Genomic DNA, 8,506 nt, shown 5'->3' on the forward strand with positions numbered 1-8,506 from the left:
CATGACATGGCAAGATGCAGGCTAGACATGAGCTAACGCAACAACATCCGTCATAGACGGGTCGGAAAAATATCTGACGATATTTTCCGGGTCTCGGGCTACTACCGGTTATACTGGAAACGATGGAAAAGTTCCATGTTTGCTATGCTAGGGACGCGTGACAGACGAATGGACCGTGTATCCGGGTTTGTCTCGTTTTGCTGATCAACTTTCATGTTGAAAATATTTTGATCTGACTTACGGATTATTTTATATTAATTTTCAAAGTTTTATTAATTATTTAGGAATTAAAAACAGATTTAGCTATTATAATAAAATCCCATTATGACATCATCGCGATGTCAGGCTGACATCAGCAGTTGACTGGTCAACTGACCAGTGGGTCCCGAACGTCATAGGCACAAGTTTTTATTAAGATTAATTATTAATTAATCAGATTAATTTAGTGGGGGAACCACGTGTCATACTCTAATTATTCTAATTAATTAATTTAACTAATATATCTATTTATTTATTTAATAAAAACATTAATTTTTTATTATTTATTTTAACTATCGCGTGGGGCCTCCGTGTCATAGACAGCGGGTGCATTGGCCCCACCGGTAAGTGACCTAAGGCCGTTGTGGAGGATGACGAGGAGGACGATGGTGCAGTGCTGGCGAGGAGGAGCTCGAGGTGGCGGTTACCGTCGGTGGCGCGAGGGTCGCGGTGGATCGGAGAAAGACTGACGGGGAGGGGCCCGGTGATGGGGTCGCCGTGGCCGGTGAGGACCCCGGCCGAAGCGCCGACGGGGAGGGGCGACCACCGTAGAGGTGAGGGCCGCCGAAGATGGGCCTCCCGGAAGGAGCCGGTCGACGAGATGGGGAGGGCCTCGGCCGCCGGATCTAGAGGGGCGGTGAGCTCCGGCCGGTGGGGAAGGAACCGGCGGGGAGGACGGTGCAGGGCAGGCCGACGAGGCTCCTGGGGTTGGGGCTCGAGAGGGAGCCGGAGGGGCGGTGGGGCGCCGGCGGGAGGAGCGCAGGGGAGGGGCGAGCTCGGTGGGGATTAGCAGGGGGGTTCGGCTCCCGTGGGGAGACGTACCGAGAGGGAGAGAATGGGGGGACGTGGGGTTCCTGTCGGTGGGGTGGGGTGGAAGTCACGGGAGAGAGAGGGGGTTACGGGAGATGGGACGAGGGAGTGGGGGGGGGGGGGGTGGCGGCGCTAAGGGGAGGGGGAGGGAGCGAGCCAGGGGCTCCCTCGCCAGGGGGCGCTAGGGTTTGGCCGGTTGGGCCTCTTGGCCCAGCCAGGCCATTGGGTGGGGGTTGCTTTTTCTTTTTTCTTTTTTTGTTGTTGTTTTGTTTTGTTTTGTTTTGTTTTATTTTGCCTTTTTTATTATTTCTTTCTTTCCTATTTATTTTACTAACTGATTTTTCTTTTTAAATACTTTCTTTCATTATACTTTTTTTTATTACAATTTATTATACATACTTTTAATCCTCTCTTTCACATACATATTCTTTTAATATTTAACATGAATTTATAAAATACTTTCCTTTTGCTTTCAAATTTTGGATCCGGACAGACTCGAATCAACGCGGGTCTGAGATGGGAATTCGATGACGTGGCATCATTAGCGGTTGATCACTGTAGCTTAATTACAATAATTACTGTTGCAAAAGTCGAGGATGTCACACCTCCTTCCCCTCCTTCTTCTCCTTCTTCTTCTCCTCTTCTCCTCCTCCTTCTCCTTCTCCTTCTCCTTATCCTCCTCCTCCTCCTTATTATTGTTTTCTTCTCCTTATTCTATTCTTGCTTCTTCTCTTTCTTCTTCAATTTAGCTTGTTTGTCATATATATGTTGTTGTTGTTCTTTTTCTGACTTTCTTATTCCCATTTTGCAGATTGGATGTACTACATGCATGGAAGCTGGCATTGGAGTGCTTTAGTTGTAGTTTTTATTTGAGTTGATGAACAGTGTGGAGCTATATGTATATGTATATATGGATGAACAATATATGTGAAACAATATGTATGTATATATGGATGAAACTTTCTATGTGTTGGTTCTTTCGATATATGGGATGTACATTGATGAACAAATGGCATTGATGAACTTTATATGTATATCATATATGTGTTGTGACTTATATATCATATATGTGCTATGAATTATATATATGTGTGTGTTGTGAAATAAAAAAATAAAAAAAATGTGATAATATGGGCTCTTTGCCGTCTGCGAGCTGATGGCAAAGGCCTTTGCCATTAGGCAGTTGACGGCAAAGGTGCCACGTGGCACCCAGCTGTGCAACCTGGGCAGCAGTAGCTCACCATATGGACTCTTTGCCGTCCGCTGCCTCGGGAGGCTGACGGCAAAGCGATAGGGAGGCAGACGACAAAGAAGCCGATAGGCGCTGGCCCAACTCTGTGCTGGCCCATAGAAGGGGACGACAAATATGGGGAGGGAAGTAGACGGCAAAGATGTGGAGAGAAGTAGACAACAAAGCCTCCGTTGGACCTAATGGAGGCGTCGCCTGTCGGCTGCCGTCTCAATCTCTTTGTTGACTACTCAGTGTCTGACACTGACGGCAAAGAGCTTTGCCGTCCGCTTAGGGTAGGCTGACGACAAAGAAGCTACAATGCCGTCATAGGCTGACGCGGAATCTTTGCCGACACGTGTTCTCTTTGTCGTCTGCGGATTGATCAATGCCGTCGGTGGAGTCCTCTTTGCTGTCTGTTATGGCAGACGACAAAGAAGCTGATTCCTATAGTAACTTCCTTTCCAAACAGGAAATCTGGACATAATTTGCAAAGGGATGTTGTGCTCAACTTTTGAATTGTGGAACTTGATATTTCCATGGAAATGGTGAATATATGGATACGAGAACCTCCACAAATTATTTGGGATTTTTCCTAGATACCAAAATGCTAGTTCCTTTGGAAAGTCCCCAAATTAGAATATTGGCTTTAAATAGGAAAGGGCAATTTACCCTCTTTAATTATGGCCAATATTTTTATGTGAGCTCAACAAAATCATAAAGAATATCTCCACAAGTTTTCATGAACTTTGGAGATGGGTAAATATTTTCCTGGATTTAATTCCTTAGAAAGGCAGAAAAAGGAATTGATTCTAGATGAGAAATATTGCATATGACTTGGCAATATTTTTCACATCTAGGGTTTATGAGGGAAGGAGGATCTGTGGAAATTTTGGGAGGATTAACAGAGCAAGGGAAGTGATAGCTCCTTTGTAAACACAAAGGCAGGATTCCCAGTTCCAATATTTCGGAACTACGGTTTGAAAGAGGTTTGGGGTTTACTCAACAAGGGCAGGCTGGCACAAGGACATGGGAAAAGCATTGGGAGGTTGAGGATAGACTGGATTCACCTGGTCATTTGCCAAATTCCAGAGGAAAATTTTGGGAGAGAAAAGCTAGGAAGGAATAACAGCACAAAATCGAAAACCCAATTTTTGGGGTGTTACCAACCTTCCCCCTTAGAAGAATCTCGTCCTCGAGATTCCTAGGGTTAGCTTAGAACAAATATTACACCGCGTGGAAAAAAATATTTCTCGGCTGGATATTAACCCTGTGGTTGATAATAACCGGGTTAAGGGTACCAAAAATTGGTACACCCAGATCGAGATACAGATATCGCGGTATCTACTCCACAGGTAGGGGTCACTTGGTAGCCCTACATTTTCGAAAAAGCAGAATTTCCTTATTCCAAAAATGCTTGGGGCACCACAATGAACAGTGGCCTCTCTCGCTGTCAGGTGGGCCCAGGGTCCACTGGCATCCACCTTCTTCTTTCTTTGGGCAACAACTCTCTCTTTCTCTCTCTCTTGCGTTGTCCGGAGTGTGGCTAGGCACGGCGCGCGCCTAGATCCTAGGGCGTAAAGCACCCTACAATGGTAGTGTGCGGCGTGCACAAAGCCAACGCAGAGAGCACTCCCATCGCGGGCCAACGCCGGTCGGCACTGCTCGCGGATTCGCCTCCTAGACGCTTGTGATCGAGCACCACGCGGTCTCCTGGACCTTGCTCACCGTGCACCGGGTTGGTGCTATAAAAACGACCATGGTTTCCTTCTCTCTTGCACCGCACACCCTACCTCACCTCTTCCTCCTCTTCTCCTTCTCCTTCTGGTTGCAGGAGTGCGAGGCAATGCACTAATGGCGGACGTCAGCTCGGAGCTGATCGCGATCCTCCTGGCTGGTTTACTGGCGGCATTAGGTGGCGGCTCGCTGCTGCTGTGCGCGATGATCCTCGATGATCGTCATGATGCCGCTGCCAGAGGGGTGACTGGGGGTCAACTACACCGTCTCAGGCTGGTGGAATAAGCGCGGGCGGTGGCGGCGAGGGGCGGCCTATCAACATCACACAAGACGGTGATAGAGGCAACGCTAGGTCTGGGGTTAGTGTGGTGCGGTCAGCAGAGCTCTACCAGTGTGGTGACCACACTGCTGGTTGGTCCTTGCTAAACGACATCCACAACGAGTGGGTGCTGGGGTTGAATCGGGGTTTAGATCCTGGACTAGAAGGGTTGTAATGGTCTATGTTGCAATAAAATTTCTCAGAATTTCTCCGAGATTGCAACCGGCGTGCAGACATTGCTCACACAATTCACAGGTAATATATTCACACTAATATGTAAGCAGATGTAGATTGCACATGCAAACAGAAGAAAGAACCATATCGAGCAGATTACACTAAGGTGTTTTAATGCTAGTGGGTGTACGTACTCCTGGTATACATACACGTACACCAGCTCGCATTTTATTAGGGACTCTGGGCAAGTCTGTTGTTTTTAGGTGTAAGTGCTCTACGGACTAGAATCTTGTTAAGAATCTACTGCCGGCTCTGTTAAACATCTCTACTTAACAGGGTGACAGATGAACCAAGCACAGAGAGCAAACATGCATAGATGTCATTACAACAACACACAAGCAATGCAAGCAGTACAATCATACAACAACATGGAGCCCTACTAGGCGGCTAACAGCAACAACTCACTCCAAACTACAGAGTCCTAATCCTAAACGTGAGCGAAGAAACCATTTGTGCAACACACATACTCACAGCATCTCCTGACTTCGCTCGCTGCCAGAGCCACAAATGGGCCTACTCATGTTGGGTTCTCCTGGGGGGCGAAGGCTGAGCCAACTTCCGTGTTCATCGTCAGACACCTCTATGGGTTGGGGCTCAACTGGTGGAGCTGCTGTGGAAACTTGGCGGAACACATCGCGACGACGAAGTCGCCGGATAGCTCCTTGAGAGGATTTTGGGTGGATGTTGCGTGGTCGATATGGGTCCAAAGATTGAGAGAGCGGTACTAGCTACGAAGGTGGCACTGGGTTTGGCAACAGGGAACTGGTGGCCTGGGATGCAACTTGACGGGCCGCACGGTATGCTCCCGTAACAACCCGTGTGGTGTCATGGTCAACGGCTTTGAACTCTCTAAGAATGCCGGAGATCAATATTCCTGGCCAACAACAAACTGGACAAGTCAAGCTATTGCTGGGTCTGCGTCTTCGACTACGCTGGAGAAATTGCAACATGCGTCTGACGCAAAGGGAAAATAGCAGAACTCTTGCATCTCCACCACTTGTGGAAACTGGAAACGAAGGCGGGTGATGGATTCCGCAGCAGCTATCTAGATAGCCAACATGGGGGTGGGCATGGGTTTTCCCCGAAAAATCATGGACTTCCCATCCGCTGTTGGACCAGGGTTGATATGCACCGTTGCATAGAATTGGCAAAGGTGGGGAACGGGTTCCGATTGGAACACCAGATACACTGGAGGATTACTAAAGCCAAGGGCTCGAGTGAGCAAACTCGAAAGGATGGGCAGAAAACCGGGATAACCATTAGCCAAGGTTCGGCTATGGAAAGTGGGTGTTTTGGAAGAACTGGCCATGGCTGCTGGTTTGGGGAATACTAGCCTGGGTCTCTTGCAGGGATCTGGCTGACTGAATGGAGAGAGCTAAGACTCACAAGTGGGAGGGGTTTAAATAGGCAGTCGGGCTGGAACACACCAACATGGCGTGGATCCTTCTCGTGCCGGGTAGAAGATACCCCGGCACGACCGACAACTAAGTAGGGTCATGGTCCATTCGAGAGTGGTTGGGTGGGTGGACAGCTGGGTGGGACATGTCCATTCCGACTGCACCGCCTGTTGATCAACAGTGGCCATGTCGGATGCCAGAGACGGGTCAAATCTATTGGGCTCACTACCGGTTGAACCTAGGGTGGTCTTGTGCTAGGGTAACCTATAGCCAGCCTGGCTCTAATACCACGTCCTGTGGCACCCTGATAGAGGGCCGACGCACACCAGCCCCAGGATAAGACCTGGCGCACGTCAAAGACATGATACAACAATTCGAGGCACAAAATGGCTTTATTGATCATATTGGAGTATTACAATACTATTGATTACAACAATATTATATAGCTGGAAGGTTGACTAAATGGCAGCGGAGGTCTTGGTTTAGCGGCAACGATGGCTTTGGCTGGGCTTCATAACTCACAGGACTGGCTGGGTTACGTTCTAGCATGATGGACCTTCTCCTGCAACTGGCCACGTCCAAGGCCACGTGAGTACTTTGAATGTACTTGCAAGACAACCAAATACATAGCATCCAAACAAGCAGATGACAAAACTAGCCCTATACTTATATAATAATTATTCAAAGCATGGCATGGAATTAGTGAGAAAACAGGGATCAAGCATAGCATAACATGGATTAAGCATCTAATCTACATAGCATGGAAATGGTCATACTAGGTACTTGAAGTACTTACTATTACCGAATGTCAACTTACTCTCTTCTGGGTTGTCCCACAACCCTAGATATACTCGTAATCCAACCTGAACGGATCCAAATCCCATACAAATCATATGGTCATCCGACCACTCATGATATAGCCATCTCTTGGCTAACATATCATATTCCCGACATCCTCTGATGTCCACACAAGATGAGTTCTTCCATCATTACCAACACTGATATGGTTGACCACCTAGCGAGGTCTGGACGGGCTGTCCAATACTGTGGATGCGGCTATTCAAATAGATTTTACACTCTGCAGAGGTTGCGCACTTTACCCACACTATGGAGCACCTAGCCTCGTGATCCCATTCGGGTGGACCAGCGTTGCTCCAACGAAACGTGTCTGACCCGTGACTCTCCCATCGTACCACCGACAATCATCCTCCCCGGAGTCCTGCCCTGGGTGGCCCCTGTGTCCTCATGACACCTGCCACCGTCTTGGCGAAACTAAACTATCCCAAACGGGGACGAGTACCCACAGAACTCAACTGGCTCACAGGGTTATAGCTGCCTACCTGATCAGGGTAGCAGGCACGCATAACCCTCCCTCTTTGGAGGTATCGATGGAAGAGCACACAATAAGACATGTCAAGGCCATCCCATAACGACAAATGTGGTTGCACGGGTAAGCCCGGACAGGTGACTCAAGATCAACCAACTAGGTTGCATTTGTTAACTCAACTCAACCTATCCATCCATTACCTCGACAAGTATAAGTGCTAAACATGAGCATAGCAAAATCATAGTGCTGACAACCATGGCATGAGATCAATCCATAGCAATAACATGTCAATGTTATTAACAATATTATTATTAGTATCGTAATATGGAAACAAGACATGACATTAGATAAAAAGTAATGCTAGTATCTTGTACTATGTCATAAGAGGTGCATGCAAGTGCAGCCTAACAGATGAACTAAATGTACTACGATCAGCACACAGGGTGCAAGCAAAGTCATCACGCAAGTTCGGATCTCATGATGAGAGTTTAGCTTGCCTAGGGGTCGATGGATACACCGGGAAGAAGCGCGATAAAACACTGGAAAGATTTGCGGGAGAAGTTTCCTTCTCGAAGGGCTCAATCGGAGGGCCAGGGCAAAATGGTCAATTACCATTATGTGAAAACAGTATGGAAATGGTACCAACATGACCGGCTCGAAAAGACGAAGGAGTGGGCGTTGGTTTTACCTCAATCGGTGTTAGAGTCGCGAAGATACGAATGTTCATTCGTTAGAGAGAAATCAAATAAAAAACTTATCCATTTCTACTCTTAACTAAAGAACGTTCGCAATATAAAGGGTTCGGCCGGCTAGGCTCAAACAGAAGGCGTACTTTCAGAAATACGCTCTCGGTTAACCGAGAGCATACTTTACAAAATACGCTTCCACTTAACCTGACAGGGGGCCCAGGTTGACTTTTCACCGGGTGGGGCCCGTCTTATCTCCTCTTCCTCCTCCCCTGGTCTCCTTCCTCCCGAAAAGACAGGAACAAAAGAGGCACTATGGCCATTCGGCCACGCTCGATGTCGGCGTTCCCCCACTCGGGTGCACCCGCCGACGAGTGATGACGAGGTAATGTATATACTTCTCGCCCCCTTGTTGGTTACCCCAAGTGTAAGATTGAGATGTAGTCTGCAGCAAGTTTCCCTAACACAGGGACTGTAAGGTTTATCGAACCAATAGGACTCCGAGGTTCA

This window comes from Hordeum vulgare, chromosome 6H (genome assembly GCF_904849725.1).
Source record: "Hordeum vulgare subsp. vulgare chromosome 6H, MorexV3_pseudomolecules_assembly, whole genome shotgun sequence".
Classification (NCBI taxonomy): Eukaryota; Viridiplantae; Streptophyta; class Magnoliopsida; order Poales; family Poaceae; genus Hordeum; species Hordeum vulgare.